At 42.7% G+C, this 21,167-nt stretch overlaps 11 non-coding genes and 1 pseudogene across 11 annotated transcripts; all 12 read left to right on the forward strand.

Annotated features, from left to right (window-relative positions):
• Positions 1-3,418: 3,418 nt before the first annotated feature.
• Positions 3,419-3,614, forward strand: LOC141217620 (U2 spliceosomal RNA). Its single transcript, XR_012286444.1, has one exon. It is a non-coding gene; the product is annotated as a U2 spliceosomal RNA (small nuclear RNA).
• Positions 3,615-4,729: 1,115 nt separating this feature from the next.
• LOC141217411 (U2 spliceosomal RNA) lies at positions 4,730-4,920 on the forward strand. The gene has a single exon (XR_012286247.1). It is a non-coding gene; the product is annotated as a U2 spliceosomal RNA (small nuclear RNA).
• Positions 4,921-6,035: 1,115 nt separating this feature from the next.
• LOC141217412 (U2 spliceosomal RNA) lies at positions 6,036-6,226 on the forward strand. Its single transcript, XR_012286248.1, has one exon. It is a non-coding gene; the product is annotated as a U2 spliceosomal RNA (small nuclear RNA).
• A 1,115-nt stretch (positions 6,227-7,341) lies between these two features.
• LOC141217414 (U2 spliceosomal RNA) lies at positions 7,342-7,532 on the forward strand. The gene has a single exon (XR_012286250.1). It is a non-coding gene; the product is annotated as a U2 spliceosomal RNA (small nuclear RNA).
• Positions 7,533-8,647: 1,115 nt separating this feature from the next.
• Positions 8,648-8,838, forward strand: LOC141217415 (U2 spliceosomal RNA). The gene has a single exon (XR_012286251.1). It is a non-coding gene; the product is annotated as a U2 spliceosomal RNA (small nuclear RNA).
• Positions 8,839-9,953: 1,115 nt separating this feature from the next.
• On the forward strand, positions 9,954-10,144 carry LOC141217416 (U2 spliceosomal RNA). Its single transcript, XR_012286252.1, has one exon. It is a non-coding gene; the product is annotated as a U2 spliceosomal RNA (small nuclear RNA).
• A 1,115-nt stretch (positions 10,145-11,259) lies between these two features.
• LOC141217417 (U2 spliceosomal RNA) lies at positions 11,260-11,450 on the forward strand. Its single transcript, XR_012286253.1, has one exon. It is a non-coding gene; the product is annotated as a U2 spliceosomal RNA (small nuclear RNA).
• Positions 11,451-12,571: 1,121 nt separating this feature from the next.
• LOC141217418 (U2 spliceosomal RNA) lies at positions 12,572-12,762 on the forward strand. Its single transcript, XR_012286254.1, has one exon. It is a non-coding gene; the product is annotated as a U2 spliceosomal RNA (small nuclear RNA).
• A 1,115-nt stretch (positions 12,763-13,877) lies between these two features.
• Positions 13,878-14,068, forward strand: LOC141217580 (U2 spliceosomal RNA). Its single transcript, XR_012286410.1, has one exon. It is a non-coding gene; the product is annotated as a U2 spliceosomal RNA (small nuclear RNA).
• Positions 14,069-16,921: 2,853 nt separating this feature from the next.
• On the forward strand, positions 16,922-17,102 carry LOC141217615 (U2 spliceosomal RNA; annotated as a pseudogene).
• A 1,115-nt stretch (positions 17,103-18,217) lies between these two features.
• LOC141217419 (U2 spliceosomal RNA) lies at positions 18,218-18,408 on the forward strand. The gene has a single exon (XR_012286255.1). It is a non-coding gene; the product is annotated as a U2 spliceosomal RNA (small nuclear RNA).
• Positions 18,409-19,526: 1,118 nt separating this feature from the next.
• LOC141217420 (U2 spliceosomal RNA) lies at positions 19,527-19,717 on the forward strand. The gene has a single exon (XR_012286256.1). It is a non-coding gene; the product is annotated as a U2 spliceosomal RNA (small nuclear RNA).
• The last annotated feature ends 1,450 nt before the right edge of the window (positions 19,718-21,167 follow it).

The following is a 21,167-nucleotide window of genomic DNA, read 5'->3' on the forward strand; positions in this document are numbered from 1 at the left end:
TTTTACATTTTTTAACCTGTTTTACAGCTTCTGTTTTCTTTTTACAAGAATGTCATATCCCTCATAAGATTTCTTACAAAAAATATAAGGAAGAGTGGAAACATGGTCCATCGGTCTGGTCTGGATCAAATGCAACCGGATCAGCCGGGGTAGCTATACTTTTTAAGGGAAATGTGTCTATTGATTTTATCCAAGATATTTTACCGGGTCGTATTCTTTTAGTTAAGGCTCTTATTGATGGGACAAGATGGCAGTTTTTAAATTTTTATGGGTCACCTGATAAAAATGAAAGGGCTGATATGCTGGAAATTTTACCTTTATTTATTAACATCTCTGAACCTTTTATCCTGGCAGGTGATTTTAATTGTATTTTAAAAGGCGAAAGCCGACGCTCAGGTTCCGTGAGTAGAAATTATGACAAAACGTCTGGAATGTTAAGCAATATTATAAATGATTGTAAATTAACTGATGTGTATAAAGAATGTAACAAGGATAGCCCTATAGACGCTGGTTTCACCTGGAGCAATTCTACATGTAGCTCCAGGATAGATTTTGTTTTAGGTTCAGAAAAAATACTGCCAGTGAAATGTGAAGTTTTAACTAATATTCTCTCAGATCACAAGGTTTTATCTTTTAGAGTGAGGATTAATGGAAAGAAGAAATGTGGTAAGAAATCTTGGAAATTGAATGTGTCCCTTTTAAAAGATCCACAAATTTTATCGGATTTTATTGAGTTTTATGTAAAGTGTAGAAAAAGGAAAAACCCCAATATTTCTTTTAGCTCCTGGTGGGATAGAATGAAAATAAGCATTAAAGATTTCTTTATTAAGAAAAGCATACAAAAAGCTAAAGAAAAGTTTGAGATCTATAATTTTCTTAATATCAGGTTACAGACATTGTACAAATTCAAAGACAATGGTCTGGATGTAGGTAATGATATATTGAGTCTTAAAGGAGAAATTTCAAAGTGGTTGGAACAAAAAGGAAAAGAACTGATTTTTCGTTCAAAGGTAAAACACGTAGAAGAGGATGAGACTTGTTCCAGGTATTTTTTTAAGAAAAACAAACAGGCGAAAACAATAATTGATAACATAGATGGAGATAATAATATCAACGTTATATTGGATAAGGTAAATGTCTATTTTAATGATCTTTTTAATGTAAAAACTATAGACCATGATTTAATACACACTTTCCTGGGGGAGATCAAGTCCACCCTAGATGCTGATGCCCAAAGTTTTTTATCCCAACCTCTATGTGAGGAAGAGATTTTAGAAACCATGAAGAGTTTTAAAAATGGTAAAGTGCCGGGCCCTGATGGTATCCCCATAGAGTTTTATATAAGTTTTTATGATATTTTAAAAGATGATTTGTTTAATTTGTTTTCCGAAGTTTTTAATAATAAGGTTTTACTCAACTCATGGAAGAAAGGTGAGGTATCACTACTATACAAAAAAGGTGACAAAACTGATCTTAAAAACTGGAGGCCGATAACTCTTTTAAATAGTGATTACAAAATTATGGCTAAGATCTGTGCAAATCGGTTGAAAAAGGTGATACATAAAGTAATTCATGCAAATCAGGTATGCGGGGTACCTGGGCGTAGTATCTGGGACAATTTAAACCTGGTGAAAGATTGTATTGAAGATGTAAAAACCAGAAAGACAAAGATGTCAATCCTAGCGGTGGATTTTGAGAAAGCTTTTGACCGCGTGTCTCATTTTTATCTTTTTAAAGTTTTAGAAAAAATGGGCATTCCGGGTGGGTTTTTATTGTCTCTTAAAGCTTTTTATAATGATTGTACGAGTAAGATTTTAGTTAATGGTTTTAAAACAAAAGAGGTAGTTTTAAAATCAGGGGTGAAGCAGGGTTGCCCTTTGTCCCCCCTGCTTTTTATATGTGCTATAGAACCCCTTTTATGTACAATACGCCGGGATAAGCAAATATGTGGAGTACCCTTACCCGGAGGGAACGGTCTACAAGTTAAAGTTGTAAGCTATATGGATGATGTAGCAGTGTTTGGATGTGATGTACCTTCAATACAAAAAACGATAAGCCAAATTCAGTCTTTTTGCACAGTTTCCGGTTTTAAAATTAATCTTACTAAATGTAATATTTTAAATGTCGGGGGGATGAGTTTACATGATGTACCAATTGCAGTTACAGATTCCATTACTATTTTAGGTGTTTCTTTTAATGAATCTAATAATGGTTTTAATAGCTGGGATGCGGCAGCACAGAAAATTAATCAGAAAATCTGCATGTGGAATATGAGAAAGCTGTCAATGGAAGGTAAAGTTCTGATTGTAAAAATGGTGATATTACCTATCCTGTTATATCTTAGTTTGGTGTTCCCCCCTCCTACAAATTTGTTGAAACGAATTACAAAAGTATGTTTTACCTTTTTTTGGGGCTCAAAAATGGAGAAACTCAAAAGAGAAATTGTGACAAAGCCAAAGGTTAAAGGTGGGAAAGATTTCCCTGTTTTAGATAAGTTTCTTTTAATACATTTTTTCTGTTTCTGTTTTAAAACCCTTTTTAAAGATAATTACCTTTCCTATTTTATGCGTTTTAACACTGGTTTTCTCATGAGAAGGTTTGGTTGGTTTGAAACGGTTTTATCCTTTCCTTATGCTTTTAACCTACCTGCACATTATGAGATTTTAAAGAAAATTATTCTTGATTTTAATTTGAATAAGAAACAGACAAGGGATCTATGTAACAGCAAGACACTACTCAAACAAATTAGTACTGATGTGACGTTGTGTGATATTGAACGTTATGATGATGACAAAACTGTACACATATGGAAAATGATTAACGCCCCTTATCTTTTTAATGTACAGAAAGACATGTCTTGGAGCTGCGCACACCACTGTCTTCCTTGCCGGGCATTCCAGTACAGAAGAGGTTTTGTGAGGTCTGCCATCTGCCCAAGAGAAGGTTGTCAAGAAGAAGAGACAGTGAAGCATCTTTTATGGACTTGTGCTTTTGCTAAAGAGTTCTGGAGAAGACTAATCCCCCTGCTGGAGAAAATGGTGGACCTCAAGGACTTTAATTTTGCATCAGTGTTATATGGTCTTCTGGAATGCCCAACAATGGACCAAAAAATAATGGCGTGGAAGATAGTGAATTGTGCCAAGATAGCGCTCTGGAATGCTAGAAATATTGCTGTTTTTAAACATGAAATGTTACCAGTAGATGATGTTTTAGCCTTTTGTAAAAGTGAAATGTTCATATACTATTTATTGGACAGGAAAAAGAATGTAACGTTGGCAGGCAAATGGCTTTTTAACCTACGGAATATTTGAAGTCTTGTAAAATTTGCTGTGATGGAATTTTTATTTGTCTTTGAAGTCCCGAAAGTGTAATGTGGATGTAATGGTTTTATTTCTGTAATTAGTTAAATTTTAAATAAACGGTTTTTATCCCCATGTGGGGGATAGCCAAATTAAAAAAAATCTGTTCTTATCAGTTTAATATCTGATACGTCCCCTATCTGGGGACCATATATTAAATGGATTTTTAGAACAGGGAGATGGAAAAAGAGCTTGCTCTGTCCACTCCACGCATTGACCTGGTATTGCAGTATCTCCAGGACCGGTGCACCCCTTCTTTAATGCAGTTTCTAAAATCAGAAAGAATTGAATTCAATGTTTTTTGTTCATTTTGCTTGTTTGTCGGATTTTGGGATGGACTCTTTGGCTTTGCTTTTCTTCTCCTCATTGGATTTTTCATGTTCAAAGTTGCAGAAGCCAGATTACAAGCTCATTTTGGTTCAACTTCAGCAACTGTGCATTGCATTGCCATGTAATGTGATGCAATGCTATCTTTCTAGCTCTCCCTTTTTACTTCCTTTTGGATAAACAGACATATTAGGCAAGCATTTTGGAGCTTTCACCTAAATAACTACAGGTGGTGAGATAAGCTGCACAATATAATTGACCTTTCAGTATATTGTTGCACACACACCATCTATTTAGCAAATGCCCTTGTTATCAACAGCAGCCTTTTAAACTCACCTGAGCTAACAGGTATGTGCGCTGGTTACTCTGCTGCGCTTAAAATTTCTTTTTTGGTTTGCTACAATGCCTTTTCTGAAACGTTGTCTCCTTCTGCTGGAACACTGACTTCTTTCATTTAATGCCTGCAGACTATAAAAGAGAACCCAACCCAAAAAGTTTGGTTGATTAGTCTGTGGCATTCTGTTAAACTGTTGCTTATGGCGGTCTCTGTGAGCTTCTCAGCGACATTCAGCCAGCCAGGTATCCTGCCTGCAGTAGATGGAATGTGGCAATGGAACGCTGGCTGCGCGTGTCATAATAGGCTCTGAGCCTTTATATACCTGTGCACAGCAGCAGCCACCTTCAGTCTGCTGCTGGACAGCCAGCAGCAGCAGCAGCAGGAGAGGTATGTAATCAGGAGCCCTCCTGCTAAGGGTAGACAGCTGCTCGTTCCACCCCACCCCCCGCCTTAATTGGTTCTCCTCCCTTCCAACGGTGTTGAGGCGGGTGGGAACAGCAGGGGGTGAAGGTGCTGTGTTTAAAGAGGTGGAGTTATGCAGATCTAAAACGCGTGGATTGCAGCAGCAGCAAGCCGAAAAGTGCAGGCATGTAAGGGATCTAGAGGTTGACAACATGTCTTCTTAACGGGAGTCCAGGAGCTCATCTCCACAAATGGACTTTTCAGGATCCTTGGGTGGCTCCGTAGTTTGAAACCAATTCTGGTTATCGCTTCTCGGCCTTTTGGCTAAGATCAAGTGTAGTATCTGTTCTTATCAGTTTAATATCTGATACGTCCCCTATCTGGGGACCATATATTAAATGGATTTTTAGAACAGGGAGATGGAAAAAGAGCTTGCTCTGTCCACTCCACGCATTGACCTGGTATTGCAGTATCTCCAGGACCGGTGCACCCCTTCTTTAATGCAGTTTCTAAAATCAGAAAGAATTGAATTCAATGTTTTTTGTTCATTTTGCTTGTTTGTCGGATTTTGGGATGGACTCTTTGGCTTTGCTTTTCTTCTCCTCATTGGATTTTTCATGTTCAAAGTTGCAGAAGCCAGATTACAAGCTCATTTTGGTTCAACTTCAGCAACTGTGCATTGCATTGCCATGTAATGTGATGCAATGCTATCTTTCTAGCTCTCCCTTTTTACTTCCTTTTGGATAAACAGACATATTAGGCAAGCATTTTGGAGCTTTCACCTAAATAACTACAGGTGGTGAGATAAGCTGCACAATATAATTGACCTTTCAGTATATTGTTGCACACACACCATCTATTTAGCAAATGCCCTTGTTATCAACAGCAGCCTTTTAAACTCACCTGAGCTAACAGGTATGTGCGCTGGTTACTCTGCTGCGCTTAAAATTTCTTTTTTGGTTTGCTACAATGCCTTTTCTGAAACGTTGTCTCCTTCTGCTGGAACACTGACTTCTTTCATTTAATGCCTGCAGACTATAAAAGAGAACCCAACCCAAAAAGTTTGGTTGATTAGTCTGTGGCATTCTGTTAAACTGTTGCTTATGGCGGTCTCTGTGAGCTTCTCAGCGACATTCAGCCAGCCAGGTATCCTGCCTGCAGTAGATGGAATGTGGCAATGGAACGCTGGCTGCGCGTGTCATAATAGGCTCTGAGCCTTTATATACCTGTGCACAGCAGCAGCCACCTTCAGTCTGCTGCTGGACAGCCAGCAGCAGCAGCAGCAGGAGAGGTATGTAATCAGGAGCCCTCCTGCTAAGGGTAGACAGCTGCTCGTTCCACCCCACCCCCCGCCTTAATTGGTTCTCCTCCCTTCCAACGGTGTTGAGGCGGGTGGGAACAGCAGGGGGTGAAGGTGCTGTGTTTAAAGAGGTGGAGTTATGCAGATCTAAAACGCGTGGATTGCAGCAGCAGCAAGCCGAAAAGTGCAGGCATGTAAGGGATCTAGAGGTTGACAACATGTCTTCTTAACGGGAGTCCAGGAGCTCATCTCCACAAATGGACTTTTCAGGATCCTTGGGTGGCTCCGTAGTTTGAAACCAATTCTGGTTATCGCTTCTCGGCCTTTTGGCTAAGATCAAGTGTAGTATCTGTTCTTATCAGTTTAATATCTGATACGTCCCCTATCTGGGGACCATATATTAAATGGATTTTTAGAACAGGGAGATGGAAAAAGAGCTTGCTCTGTCCACTCCACGCATTGACCTGGTATTGCAGTATCTCCAGGACCGGTGCACCCCTTCTTTAATGCAGTTTCTAAAATCAGAAAGAATTGAATTCAATGTTTTTTGTTCATTTTGCTTGTTTGTCGGATTTTGGGATGGACTCTTTGGCTTTGCTTTTCTTCTCCTCATTGGATTTTTCATGTTCAAAGTTGCAGAAGCCAGATTACAAGCTCATTTTGGTTCAACTTCAGCAACTGTGCATTGCATTGCCATGTAATGTGATGCAATGCTATCTTTCTAGCTCTCCCTTTTTACTTCCTTTTGGATAAACAGACATATTAGGCAAGCATTTTGGAGCTTTCACCTAAATAACTACAGGTGGTGAGATAAGCTGCACAATATAATTGACCTTTCAGTATATTGTTGCACACACACCATCTATTTAGCAAATGCCCTTGTTATCAACAGCAGCCTTTTAAACTCACCTGAGCTAACAGGTATGTGCGCTGGTTACTCTGCTGCGCTTAAAATTTCTTTTTTGGTTTGCTACAATGCCTTTTCTGAAACGTTGTCTCCTTCTGCTGGAACACTGACTTCTTTCATTTAATGCCTGCAGACTATAAAAGAGAACCCAACCCAAAAAGTTTGGTTGATTAGTCTGTGGCATTCTGATAAACTGTTGCTTATGGCGGTCTCTGTGAGCTTCTCAGCGACATTCAGCCAGCCAGGTATCCTGCCTGCAGTAGATGGAATGTGGCAATGGAACGCTGGCTGCGCGTGTCATAATAGGCTCTGAGCCTTTATATACCTGTGCACAGCAGCAGCCACCTTCAGTCTGCTGCTGGACAGCCAGCAGCAGCAGCAGCAGGAGAGGTATGTAATCAGGAGCCCTCCTGCTAAGGGTAGACAGCTGCTCGTTCCACCCCACCCCCCGCCTTAATTGGTTCTCCTCCCTTCCAACGGTGTTGAGGCGGGTGGGAACAGCAGGGGGTGAAGTTGCTGTGTTTAAAGAGGTGGAGTTATGCAGATCTAAAATGCGTGGATTGCAGCAGCAGCAAGCCGAAAAGTGCAGGCATGTAAGGGATCTAGAGGTTGACAACATGTCTTCTTAACGGGAGTCCAGGAGCTCATCTCCACAAATGGACTTTTCAGGATCCTTGGGTGGCTCCGTAGTTTGAAACCAATTCTGGTTATCGCTTCTCGGCCTTTTGGCTAAGATCAAGTGTAGTATCTGTTCTTATCAGTTTAATATCTGATACGTCCCCTATCTGGGGACCATATATTAAATGGATTTTTAGAACAGGGAGATGGAAAAAGAGCTTGCTCTGTCCACTCCACGCATTGACCTGGTATTGCAGTATCTCCAGGACCGGTGCACCCCTTCTTTAATGCAGTTTCTAAAATCAGAAAGAATTGAATTCAATGTTTTTTGTTCATTTTGCTTGTTTGTCGGATTTTGGGATGGACTCTTTGGCTTTGCTTTTCTTCTCCTCATTGGATTTTTCATGTTCAAAGTTGCAGAAGCCAGATTACAAGCTCATTTTGGTTCAACTTCAGCAACTGTGCATTGCATTGCCATGTAATGTGATGCAATGCTATCTTTCTAGCTCTCCCTTTTTACTTCCTTTTGGATAAACAGACATATTAGGCAAGCATTTTGGAGCTTTCACCTAAATAACTACAGGTGGTGAGATAAGCTGCACAATATAATTGACCTTTCAGTATATTGTTGCACACACACCATCTATTTAGCAAATGCCCTTGTTATCAACAGCAGCCTTTTAAACTCAGCTGAGCTAACAGGTATGTGCGCTGGTTACTCTGCTGCGCTTAAAATTTCTTTTTTGGTTTGCTACAATGCCTTTTCTGAAACGTTGTCTCCTTCTGCTGGAACACTGACTTCTTTCATTTAATGCCTGCAGACTATAAAAGAGAACCCAACCCAAAAAGTTTGGTTGATTAGTCTGTGGCATTCTGTTAAACTGTTGCTTATGGCGGTCTCTGTGAGCTTCTCAGCGACATTCAGCCAGCCAGGTATCCTGCCTGCAGTAGATGGAATGTGGCAATGGAACGCTGGCTGCGCGTGTCATAATAGGCTCTGAGCCTTTATATACCTGTGCACAGCAGCAGCCACCTTCAGTCTGCTGCTGGACAGCCAGCAGCAGCAGCAGCAGGAGAGGTATGTAATCAGGAGCCCTCCTGCTAAGGGTAGACAGCTGCTCGTTCCACCCCACCCCCCGCCTTAATTGGTTCTCCTCCCTTCCAACGGTGTTGAGGCGGGTGGGAACAGCAGGGGGTGAAGGTGCTGTGTTTAAAGAGGTGGAGTTATGCAGATCTAAAACGCGTGGATTGCAGCAGCAGCAAGCCGAAAAGTGCAGGCATGTAAGGGATCTAGAGGTTGACAACATGTCTTCTTAACGGGAGTCCAGGAGCTCATCTCCACAAATGGACTTTTCAGGATCCTTGGGTGGCTCCGTAGTTTGAAACCAATTCTGGTTATCGCTTCTCGGCCTTTTGGCTAAGATCAAGTGTAGTATCTGTTCTTATCAGTTTAATATCTGATACGTCCCCTATCTGGGGACCATATATTAAATGGATTTTTAGAACAGGGAGATGGAAAAAGAGCTTGCTCTGTCCACTCCACGCATTGACCTGGTATTGCAGTATCTCCAGGACCGGTGCACCCCTTCTTTAATGCAGTTTCTAAAATCAGAAAGAATTGAATTCAATGTTTTTTGTTCATTTTGCTTGTTTGTCGGATTTTGGGATGGACTCTTTGGCTTTGCTTTTCTTCTCCTCATTGGATTTTTCATGTTCAAAGTTGCAGAAGCCAGATTACAAGCTCATTTTGGTTCAACTTCAGCAACTGTGCATTGCATTGCCATGTAATGTGATGCAATGCTATCTTTCTAGCTCTCCCTTTTTACTTCCTTTTGGATAAACAGACATATTAGGCAAGCATTTTGGAGCTTTCACCTAAATAACTACAGGTGGTGAGATAAGCTGCACAATATAATTGACCTTTCAGTATATTGTTGCACACACACCATCTATTTAGCAAATGCCCTTGTTATCAACAGCAGCCTTTTAAACTCACCTGAGCTAACAGGTATGTGCGCTGGTTACTCTGCTGCGCTTAAAATTTCTTTTTTGGTTTGCTACAATGCCTTTTCTGAAACGTTGTCTCCTTCTGCTGGAACACTGACTTCTTTCATTTAATGCCTGCAGACTATAAAAGAGAACCCAACCCAAAAAGTTTGGTTGATTAGTCTGTGGCATTCTGTTAAACTGTTGCTTATGGCGGTCTCTGTGAGCTTCTCAGCGACATTCAGCCAGCCAGGTATCCTGCCTGCAGTAGATGGAATGTGGCAATGGAACGCTGGCTGCGCGTGTCATAATAGGCTCTGAGCCTTTATATACCTGTGCACAGCAGCAGCCACCTTCAGTCTGCTGCTGGACAGCCAGCAGCAGCAGCAGCAGGAGAGGTATGTAATCAGGAGCCCTCCTGCTAAGGGTAGACAGCTGCTCGTTCCACCCCACCCCCCGCCTTAATTGGTTCTCCTCCCTTCCAACGGTGTTGAGGCGGGTGGGAACAGCAGGGGGTGAAGGTGCTGTGTTTAAAGAGGTGGAGTTATGCAGATCTAAAACGCGTGGATTGCAGCAGCAGCAAGCCGAAAAGTGCAGGCATGTAAGGGATCTAGAGGTTGACAACATGTCTTCTTAACGGGAGTCCAGGAGCTCATCTCCACAAATGGACTTTTCAGGATCCTTGGGTGGCTCCGTAGTTTGAAACCAATTCTGGTTATCGCTTCTCGGCCTTTTGGCTAAGATCAAGTGTAGTATCTGTTCTTATCAGTTTAATATCTGATACGTCCCCTATCTGGGGACCATATATTAAATGGATTTTTAGAACAGGGAGATGGAAAAAGAGCTTGCTCTGTCCACTCCACGCATTGACCTGGTATTGCAGTATCTCCAGGACCGGTGCACCCCTTCTTTAATGCAGTTTCTAAAATCAGAAAGAATTGAATTCAATGTTTTTTGTTCATTTTGCTTGTTTGTCGGATTTTGGGATGGACTCTTTGGCTTTGCTTTTCTTCTCCTCATTGGATTTTTCATGTTCAAAGTTGCAGAAGCCAGATTACAAGCTCATTTTGGTTCAACTTCAGCAACTGTGCATTGCATTGCCATGTAATGTGATGCAATGCTATCTTTCTAGCTCTCCCTTTTTACTTCCTTTTGGATAAACAGACATATTAGGCAAGCATTTTGGAGCTTTCACCTAAATAACTACAGGTGGTGAGATAAGCTGCACAATATAATTGACCTTTCAGTATATTGTTGCACACACACCATCTATTTAGCAAATGCCCTTGTTATCAACAGCAGCCTTTTAAACTCACCTGAGCTAACAGGTATGTGCGCTGGTTACTCTGCTGCGCTTAAAATTTCTTTTTTGATTTGCTACAATGCCTTTTCTGAAACGTTGTCTCCTTCTGCTGGAACACTGACTTCTTTCATTTAATGCCTGCAGACTATAAAAGAGAACCCAACCCAAAAAGTTTGGTTGATTAGTCTGTGGCATTCTGTTAAACTGTTGCTTATGGCGGTCTCTGTGAGCTTCTCAGCGACATTCAGCCAGCCAGGTATCCTGCCTGCAGTAGATGGAATGTGGCAATGGAACGCTGGCTGCGCGTGTCATAATAGGCTCTGAGCCTTTATATACCTGTGCACAGCAGCAGCCACCTTCAGTCTGCTGCTGGACAGCCAGCAGCAGCAGCAGCAGGAGAGGTATGTAATCAGGAGCCCTCCTGCTAAGGGTAGACAGCTGCTCGTTCCACCCCACCCCCCGCCTTAATTGGTTCTCCTCCCTTCCAACGGTGTTGAGGCGGGTGGGAACAGCAGGGGGTGAAGGTGCTGTGTTTAAAGAGGTGGAGTTATGCAGATCTAAAACGCGTGGATTGCAGCAGCAGCAAGCCGAAAAGTGCAGGCATGTAAGGGATCTAGAGGTTGACAACATGTCTTCTTAACGGGAGTCCAGGAGCTCATCTCCACAAATGGACTTTTCAGGATCCTTGGGTGGCTCCGTAGTTTGAAACCAATTCTGGTTATCGCTTCTCGGCCTTTTGGCTAAGATCAAGTGTAGTATCTGTTCTTATCAGTTTAATATCTGATACGTCCCCTATCTGGGGACCATATATTAAATGGATTTTTAGAACAGGGAGATGGAAAAAGAGCTTGCTCTGTCCACTCCACGCATTGACCTGGTATTGCAGTATCTCCAGGACCGGTGCACCCCTTCTTTAATGCAGTTTCTAAAATCAGAAAGAATTGAATTCAATGTTTTTTGTTCATTTTGCTTGTTTGTCGGATTTTGGGATGGACTCTTTGGCTTTGCTTTTCTTCTCCTCATTGGATTTTTCATGTTCAAAGTTGCAGAAGCCAGATTACAAGCTCATTTTGGTTCAACTTCAGCAACTGTGCATTGCATTGCCATGTAATGTGATGCAATGCTATCTTTCTAGCTCTCCCTTTTTACTTCCTTTTGGATAAACAGACATATTAGGCAAGCATTTTGGAGCTTTCACCTAAATAACTACTGGTGGTGAGATAAGCTGCACAATATAATTGACCTTTCAGTATATTGTTGCACACACACCATCTATTTAGCAAATGCCCTTGTTATCAACAGCAGCCTTTTAAACTCACCTGAGCTAACAGGTATGTGCGCTGGTTACTCTGCTGCGCTTAAAATTTCTTTTTTGGTTTGCTACAATGCCTTTTCTGAAACGTTGTCTCCTTCTGCTGGAACACTGACTTCTTTCATTTAATGCCTGCAGACTATAAAAGAGAACCCAACCCAAAAAGTTTGGTTGATTAGTCTGTGGCATTCTGTTAAACTGTTGCTTATGGCGGTCTCTGTGAGCTTCTCAGCGACATTCAGCCAGCCAGGTATCCTGCCTGCAGTAGATGGAATGTGGCAATGGAACGCTGGCTGCGCGTGTCATAATAGGCTCTGAGCCTTTATATACCTGTGCACAGCAGCAGCCACCTTCAGTCTGCTGCTGGACAGCCAGCAGCAGCAGCAGCAGCAGCAGGAGAGGTATGTAATCAGGAGCCCTCCTGCTAAGGGTAGACAGCTGCTCGTTCCACCCCACCCCCCGCCTTAATTGGTTCTCCTCCCTTCCAACGGTGTTGAGGCGGGTGGGAACAGCAGGGGGTGAAGGTGCTGTGTTTAAAGAGGTGGAGTTATGCAGATCTAAAACGCGTGGATTGCAGCAGCAGCAAGCCGAAAAGTGCAGGCATGTAAGGGATCTAGAGGTTGACAACATGTCTTCTTAACGGGAGTCCAGGAGCTCATCTCCACAAATGGACTTTTCAGGATCCTTGGGTGGCTCCGTAGTTTGAAACCAATTCTGGTTATCGCTTCTCGGCCTTTTGGCTAAGATCAAGTGTAGTATCTGTTCTTATCAGTTTAATATCTGATACGTCCCCTATCTGGGGACCATATATTAAATGGATTTTTAGAACAGGGAGATGGAAAAAGAGCTTGCTCTGTCCACTCCACGCATTGACCTGGTATTGCAGTATCTCCAGGACCGGTGCACCCCTTCTTTAATGCAGTTTCTAAAATCAGAAAGAATTGAATTCAATGTTTTTTGTTCATTTTGCTTGTTTGTCGGATTTTGGGATGGACTCTTTGGCTTTGCTTTTCTTCTCCTCATTGGATTTTTCATGTTCAAAGTTGCAGAAGCCAGATTACAAGCTCATTTTGGTTCAACTTCAGCAACTGTGCATTGCATTGCCATGTAATGTGATGCAATGCTATCTTTCTAGCTCTCCCTTTTTACTTCCTTTTGGATAAACAGACATATTAGGCAAGCATTTTGGAGCTTTCACCTAAATAACTACAGGTGGTGAGATAAGCTGCACAATATAATTGACCTTTCAGTATATTGTTGCACACACACCATCTATTTAGCAAATGCCCTTGTTATCAACAGCAGCCTTTTAAACTCACCTGAGCTAACAGGTATGTGCGCTGGTTACTCTGCTGCGCTTAAAATTTCTTTTTTGGTTTGCTACAATGCCTTTTCTGAAACGTTGTCTCCTTCTGCTGGAACACTGACTTCTTTCATTTAATGCCTGCAGACTATAAAAGAGAACCCAACCCAAAAAGTTTGGTTGATTAGTCTGTGGCATTCTGTTAAACTGTTGCTTATGGCGGTCTCTGTGAGCTTCTCAGCGACATTCAGCCAGCCAGGTATCCTGCCTGCAGTAGATGGAATGTGGCAATGGAACGCTGGCTGCGCGTGTCATAATAGGCTCTGAGCCTTTATATACCTGTGCACAGCAGCAGCCACCTTCAGTCTGCTGCTGGACAGCCAGCAGCAGCAGCAGCAGGAGAGGTATGTAATCAGGAGCCCTCCTGCTAAGGGTAGACAGCTGCTTGTTCCACCCCACCCCCCGCCTTAATTGGTTCTCCTCCCTTCCAACGGTGTTGAGGCGGGTGGGAACAGCAGGGGGTGAAGGTGCTGTGTTTAAAGAGGTGGAGTTATGCAGATCTAAAACGCGTGGATTGCAGCAGCAGCAAGCCGAAAAGTGCAGGCATGTAAGGGATCTAGAGGTTGACAACATGTCTTCTTAACGGGAGTCCAGGAGCTCATCTCCACAAATGGACTTTTCAGGATCCTTGGGTGGCTCCGTAGTTTGAAACCAATTCTGGTTATCGCTTCTCGGCCTTTTGGCTAAGATCAAGTGTAGTATCTGTTCTTATCAGTTTAATATCTGATACGTCCCCTATCTGGGGACCATATATTAAATGGATTTTTAGAACAGGGAGATGGAAAAAGAGCTTGCTCTGTCCACTCCACGCAGTGACCTGGTATTGCAGTATCTCCAGGACCGGTGCACCCCTTCTTTAATGCAGTTTCTAAAATCAGAAAGAATTGAATTCAATGTTTTTTGTTCATTTTGCTTGTTTGTCGGATTTTGGGATGGACTCTTTGGCTTTGCTTTTCTTCTCCTCATTGGATTTTTCATGTTCAAAGTTGCAGAAGCCAGATTACAAGCTCATTTTGGTTCAACTTCAGCAACTGTGCATTGCATTGCCATGTAATGTGATGCAATGCTATCTTTCTAGCTCTCCCTTTTTACTTCCTTTTGGATAAACAGACATATTAGGCAAGCATTTTGGAGCTTTCACCTAAATAACTACAGGTGGTGAGATAAGCTGCACAATATAATTGACCTTTCAGTATATTGTTGCACACACACCATCTATTTAGCAAATGCCCTTGTTATCAACAGCAGCCTTTTAAACTCACCTGAGCTAACAGGTATGTGCGCTGGTTACTCTGCTGCGCTTAAAATTTCTTTTTTGGTTTGCTACAATGCCTTTTCTGAAACGTTGTCTCCTTCTGCTGGAACACTGACTTCTTTCATTTAATGCCTGCAGACTATAAAAGAGAACCCAACCCAAAAAGTTTGGTTGATTAGTCTGTGGCATTCTGTTAAACTGTTGCTTATGGCGGTCTCTGTGAGCTTCTCAGCGACATTCAGCCAGCCAGGTATCCTGCCTGCAGTAGATGGAATGTGGCAATGGAACGCTGGCTGCGCGTGTCATAATAGGCTCTGAGCCTTTATATACCTGTGCACAGCAGCAGCCACCTTCAGTCTGCTGCTGGACAGCCAGCAGCAGCAGCAGCAGGAGAGGTATGTAATCAGGAGCCCTCCTGCTAAGGGTAGACAGCTGCTCGTTCCACCCCACCCCCCGCCTTAATTGGTTCTCCTCCCTTCCAACGGTGTTGAGGCGGGTGGGAACAGCAGGGGGTGAAGGTGCTGTGTTTAAAGAGGTGGAGTTATGCAGATCTAAAACGCGTGGATTGCAGCAGCAGCAAGCCGAAAAGTGCAGGCATGTAAGGGATCTAGAGGTTGACAACATGTCTTCTTAACGGGAGTCCAGGAGCTCATCTCCACAAATGGACTTTTCAGGATCCTTGGGTGGCTCCGTAGTTTGAAACCAATTCTGGTTATCGCTTCTCGGCCTTTTGGCTAAGATCAAGTGCAGTGATCTAGCGGCTGCTGCCTTGGTCTTGGCTGAGAGGTGCTCGGGGTACCCGGCTCCTTGGCCTGGGGGGATCGCTCTGTTTTTCAGCAGGGCTTCACCTCCCTGCTGCTATTAGGGAGTCGGATTAGTCCCCGGGCAACGGGAGGCGATCATCTACCTGGCACTTCGGTGTTGAAGGTTTCTATTGAGAAGAGGAGAACCTGTTTGTGAAGAAGATGTCTGCAGCATCACATGAAGGAGAGGAAGATAATGTGCCTGAATTCGCTAAGGTGCAGAATTCTATTCGTTTGGTTGTTCAGGAGAACTTTCGAGATCAAAAGGATTTTAGGTATGTGATGAGTCAAGTTCTTGTGGATCTTTTTGGTTTGAAGACAGAAGAAGTGTTGGCGATAATGGACTACCCCAGGAGGGGTGTTTATGATATAGTTTTTGTTGACAAAGTTTTTTTTGAAGGATATCTAAGGAAAATGACTGCAAGCCAGGATAAAAGAATGGAGGGGATAAGTGTAATGCCACACTTCCCCGTTAGAGATAAATGGATCATTGTTAAAATGTACTCTCCATTGGTGGACGAAGAGGATGTTCTTACATTTTTGGAGTTTTTTTGTTTGTCAGTAACACCAAAAGGGAAGATTTATAATGAATTTGGTTTTTGGACTTCGAAGTGGAAATTTTTGGTCCGTTTCAAAGAAGATGAGCAGGGGACTGTGTTGCTTCCCCCAGCTAGGTTTAAGTTGGGTAATATAAATGGTGATATTTTTTTCAGTGGTATACCCACTTTTTGTCGAGTTTGTCGTCAATACGGGCATGGAAAGGAAAATTGTTCGGGTGGTGTATGTGGTTTTTGCAAAAAAGGTGATCATGAGTCAAAGGATTGTAAAGATCGGAGGAAGTGCAACTTGTGTCAGGAAGATACGCATGTTTTTAAGAATTGCCCAAAGAGGAAAAGAAATAAAGAGAAGGAGGTAGTGGTTAAAAAGGTTTTGGTAGAGAGAAAGGAGGAAAGTGTAGAAAAGGTGTTGGTGGTAAAGGGAAAAGAAAGCAAACCTGTAGGAGTGCAGAGGGAGATGGAGAAAACAAGAGTAGATTGGGGGGATAGGGTAGAGAGTGAAATGGGAGGTGTAAGTCAGGGAACTGGCCGTGGTAAGGTTAAAAAGCAAGAAAAGAGAAAGGAACAGGAAGTGGAGGTGGCAATGGAAGAAAATATAGTTGTTTTTCAACAACCTATGTTTATAAAGAATGCAGAATATTTTAACCGGTTGTACCGTAAGTTGTATGATGAGAAACGTTTGGACTATCTTATAGAGAATGTTAGGAAAGAACTAATAAGAGATAAAAATGTTTTTTGTGTGAAATATAGAATACCAGATGGTGTATCGAAACAAGTTTTTTCAGCATCAAGGGTTGAAGATTTGTCCCTTAAGGTTCTGAGTTGGGTTGGGGTTCATGCTTTTGATAATGGTTACAAGTATTTTACTTGATGTTATTACTGTTGTTAATACAGTTATAATTTAATTTTTATTTTTTTGGTATCCATTCAGGTTCTGAAACATTTCTTTCTTTGTAAGTATTGTTGTATTTTTGTAATTTTTTTTTCTGACATTAAAAGTACCAAAACCTGATGATGATTTAAGTTGGAGTCCACGTCTTGTCTCCCTTTGGGGAGAAGAGGACTGTGGAGTGGACTTTAATTTTAACCTGAATAGGTTTTAAAAAAAAAAAAAAAAAAATCTGTTCTTATCAGTTTAATATCTGATACGTCCCCTATCTGGGGACCATATATTAAATGGATTTTTAGAACAGGGAGATGGAAAAAGAGCTTGCTCTGTCCACTCCACGCATTGACCTGGTATTGCAGTATCTCCAGGACCGGTGCACCCCTTCTTTAATGCAGTTTCTAAAATCAGAAAGAATTGAATTCAATGTTTTTTGTTCATTTTGCTTGTTTGTCGGATTTTGGGATGGACTCTTTGGCTTTGCTTTTCTTCTCCTCATTGGATTTTTCATGTTCAAAGTTGCAGAAGCCAGATTACAAGCTCATTTTGGTTCAACTTCAGCAACTGTGCATTGCATTGCCATGTAATGTGATGCAATGCTATCTTTCTAGCTCTCCCTTTTTACTTCCTTTTGGATAAACAGACATATTAGGCAAGCATTTTGGAGCTTTCACCTAAATAACTACAGGTGGTGAGATAAGCTGCACAATATAATTGACCTTTCAGTATATTGTTGCACACACACCATCTATTTAGCAAATGCCCTTGTTATCAACAGCAGCCTTTTAAACTCACCTGAGCTAACAGGTATGTGCGCTGGTTACTCTGCTGCGCTTAAAATTTCTTTTTTGGTTTGCTACAATGCCTTTTCTGAAACGTTGTCTCCTTCTGCTGGAACACTGACTTCTTTCATTTAATGCCTGCAGACTATAAAAGAGAACCCAACCCAAAAAGTTTGGTTGATTAGTCTGTGGCATTCTGTTAAACTGTTGCTTATGGCGGTCTCTGTGAGCTTCTCAGCGACATTCAGCCAGCCAGGTATCCTGCCTGCAGTAGATGGAATGTGGCAATGGAACGCTGGCTGCGCGTGTCATAATAGGCTCTGAGCCTTTATATACCTGTGCACAGCAGCAGCCACCTTCAGTCTGCTGCTGGACAGCCAGCAGCAGCAGCAGCAGGAGAGGTATGTAATCAGGAGCCCTCCTGCTAAGGGTAGACAGCTGCTCGTTCCACCCCACCCCCCGCCTTAATTGGTTCTCCTCCCTTCCAACGGTGTTGAGGCGGGTGGGAACAGCAGGGGGTGAAGGTGCTGTGTTTAAAGAGGTGGAGTTATGCAGATCTAAAACGCGTGGATTGCAGCAGCAGCAAGCCGAAAAGTGCAGGCATGTAAGGGATCTAGAGGTTGACAACATGTCTTCTTAACGGGAGTCCAGGAGCTCATCTCCACAAATGGACTTTTCAGGATCCTTGGGTGGCTCCGTAGTTTGAAACCAATTCTGGTTATCGCTTCTCGGCCTTTTGGCTAAGATCAAGTGTAGTATCTGTTCTTATCAGTTTAATATCTGATACGTCCCCTATCTGGGGACCATATATTAAATGGATTTTTAGAACAGGGAGATGGAAAAAGAGCTTGCTCTGTCCACTCCACGCATTGACCTGGTATTGCAGTATCTCCAGGACCGGTGCACCCCTTCTTTAATGCAGTTTCTAAAATCAGAAAGAATTGAATTCAATGTTTTTTGTTCATTTTGCTTGTTTGTCGGATTTTGGGATGGACTCTTTGGCTTTGCTTTTCTTCTCCTCATTGGATTTTTCATGTTCAAAGTTGCAGAAGCCAGATTACAAGCTCATTTTGGTTCAACTTCAGCAACTGTGCATTGCATTGCCATGTAATGTGATGCAATGCTATCTTTCTAGCTCTCCCTTTTTACTTCCTTTTGGATAAACAGACATATTAGGCAAGCATTTTGGAGCTTTCACCTAAATAACTACAGGTGGTGAGATAAGCTGCACAATATAATTGACCTTTCAGTATATTGTTGCACACACACCATCTATTTAGCAAATGCCCTTGTTATCAACAGCAGCCTTTTAAACTCACCTGAGCTAACAGGTATGTGCGCTGGTTACTCTGCTGCGCTTAAAATTTCTTTTTTGGTTTGCTACAATGCCTTTTCTGAAACGTTGTCTCCTTCTGCTGGAACACTGACTTCTTTCATTTAATGCCTGCAGACTATAAAAGAGAACCCAACCCAAAAAGTTTGGTTGATTAGTCTGTGGCATTCTGTTAAACTGTTGCTTATGGCGGTCTCTGTGAGCTTCTCAGCGACATTCAGCCAGCCAGGTATCCTGCCTGCAGTAGATGGAATGTGGCAATGGAACGCTGGCTGCGCGTGTCATAATAGGCTCTGAGCCTTTATATACCTGTGCACAGCAGCAGCCACCTTCAGTCTGCTGCTGGACAGCCAGCAGCAGCAGCAGCAGCAGGAGAGGTATGTAATCAGGAGCCCTCCTGCTAAGGGTAGACAGCTGCTCGTTCCACCCCACCCCCCGCCTTAATTGGTTCTCCTCCCTTCCAACGGTGTTGAGGCGGGTGGGAACAGCAGGGGGTGAAGGTGCTGTGTTTAAAGAGGTGGAGTTATGCAGATCTAAAACGCGTGGATTGCAGCAGCAGCAAGCCGAAAAGTGCAGGCATGTAAGGGATCTAGAGGTTGACAACATGTCTTCTTAACGGGAGTCCAGGAGCTCATCTCCACAAATGGACTTTACAGGATCCTTGGGTGGCTCCGTAGTTTGAAACCAATTCTGGTTATCGCTTCTCGGCCTTTTGGCTAAGATCAAGTGTAGTATCTGTTCTTATCAGTTTAATATCTGATACGTCCCCTATCTGGGGACCATATATTAAATGGATTTTTAGAACAGGGAGATGGAAAAAGAGCTTGCTCTGTCCACTCCACGCATTGACCTGGTATTGCAGTATCTCCAGGACCGGTGCACCCCTTCTTTAATGCAGTTTCTAAAATCAGAAAGAATTGAATTCAATGTTTTTTGTTCATTTTGCTTGTTTGTCGGATTTTGGGATGGACTCTTTGGCTTTGCTTTTCTTCTCCTCATTGGATTTTTCATGTTCAAAGTTGCAGAAGCCAGATTACAAGCTCATTTTGGTTCAACTTCAGCAACTGTGCATTGCATTGCCATGTAATGTGATGCAATGCTATCTTTCTAGCTCTCCCTTTTTACTTCCTTTTGGATAAACAGACATATTAGGCAAGCATTTTGGAGCTTTCACCTAAATAACTACAGGTGGTGAGATAAGCTGCACAATATAATTGACCTTTCAGTATATTGTTGCACACACACCATCTATTTAGCAAATGCCCTTGTTATCAACAGCAGCCTTTTAAACTCACCTGAGCTAACAGGTATGTGCGCTGGTTACTCTGCTGCGCTTAAAATTTCTTTTTTGGTTTGCTACAATGCCTTTTCTGAAACGTTGTCTCCTTCTGCTGGAACACTGACTTCTTTCATTTAATGCCTGCAGACTATAAAAGAGAACCCAACCCAAAAAGTTTGGTTGATTAGTCTGTGGCATTCTGTTAAACTGTTGCTTATGGCGGTCTCTGTGAGCTTCTCAGCGACATTCAGCCAGCCAGGTATCCTGCCTGCAGTAGATGGAATGTGGCAATGGAACGCTGGCTGCGCGTGTCATAATAGGCTCTGAGCCTTTATATACCTGTGCACAGCAGCAGCCACCTTCAGTCTGCTGCTGGACAGCCAGCAGCAGCAGCAGCAGCAGGAGAGGTATGTAATCAGGAGCCCTCCTGCTAAGGGTAGACAGCTGCTCGTTCCACCCCACCCCCCGCCTTAATTGGTTCTCCTCCCTTCCAACGGTGTTGAGGCGGGTGGGAACAGCAGGGGGTGAAGGTGCTGTGTTTAAAGAGGTGGAGTTATGCAGATCTAAAACGCGTGGATTGCAGCAGCAGCAAGCCGAAAAGTGCAGGCATGTAAGGGATCTAGAGGTTGACAACATGTCTTCTTAACGGGAGTCCAGGAGCTCATCTCCACAAATGGACTTTTCAGGATCCTTGGGTGGCTCCGTAGTTTGAAACCAATTCTGGTTATCGCTTCTCGGCCTTTTGGCAAGATCAGTGGTGGTTTTCTGCTGCTGGTGTTGTTTGGAGGGCAGTTGTGACTGGGGTTCCCCCTTGTGGGGCCCTAGTGTGCGATTGAGCGGCGATTGTGTTTATCTGCTGTAAAAATGGTGGAGAAAACACGTGGATTAGAGGACTCGGTCCGTCTGAAGGTGGCTGCAGGTCATGAAGGAGAAATCGGTTTGGACCAAGTTTGCGTTGATGTCTTGAAGAACATTAATGGCTTGAAGGTAACGGATGTATTGGCACTGCAGGATTTTCAGAATCAAGGAATTTATGATATCACTTTTGTTTCTTTGAG

Source organism: Phyllobates terribilis, unplaced genomic scaffold, assembly GCF_046119375.1.
Source record: "Phyllobates terribilis strain yellow unplaced genomic scaffold, ASM4611937v1 Scaffold_241__1_contigs__length_2998254, whole genome shotgun sequence".
NCBI classification, from domain to species: domain Eukaryota; kingdom Metazoa; phylum Chordata; class Amphibia; order Anura; family Dendrobatidae; genus Phyllobates; species Phyllobates terribilis.